The sequence below is a fragment of the Penaeus monodon genome, chromosome 20 (assembly GCF_015228065.2).
Source record: "Penaeus monodon isolate SGIC_2016 chromosome 20, NSTDA_Pmon_1, whole genome shotgun sequence".
NCBI lineage: Eukaryota > Metazoa > Arthropoda > Malacostraca > Decapoda > Penaeidae > Penaeus > Penaeus monodon.
Genome location: NC_051405.1, coordinates 1,560,866 through 1,561,100, shown reverse-complemented (window position 1 = coordinate 1,561,100; position 235 = coordinate 1,560,866). Strand labels below are relative to the sequence as shown.

Here is a 235-nt window from a genome sequence, read left to right as displayed (position 1 = left end):
AGCAGCTCGAACGAGAAAGTTACGGAGAGCAAAGAAAAAGAATAATGATGTTGTGAATCTCTTTCTTCCGCACATACGCTGAGAAAGACAAGCAGGTAAAGAGCAAGTAAGAACGCTACTAATTGGTGCTAATAATTAGGAGAGAGAAAGAAAAAAAGAAAAAATGGAGAACACAGAAGAGAACTGTGCAATTTAAAAGGAGTTCCGAAAAGCGCCTTGGCTGGAGGTGCGGTGG

At 41.3% G+C, this 235-nt stretch overlaps 1 protein-coding gene and 1 long non-coding RNA gene across 3 annotated transcripts in view; both read right to left on the bottom strand.

Annotated features, from left to right (window-relative positions):
• LOC119585570 (treponemal membrane protein B-like) overlaps positions 1–235 on the bottom strand; it is an 82,946-nt gene that overhangs the window by 25,623 nt on the left and 57,088 nt on the right. The gene's annotated exons all lie outside the window — the stretch shown is intronic.
• The window catches only part of LOC119585571, a 10,823-nt gene that overhangs the window by 2,188 nt on the left and 8,400 nt on the right, over positions 1–235 (bottom strand). The window lies entirely within an intron of this gene.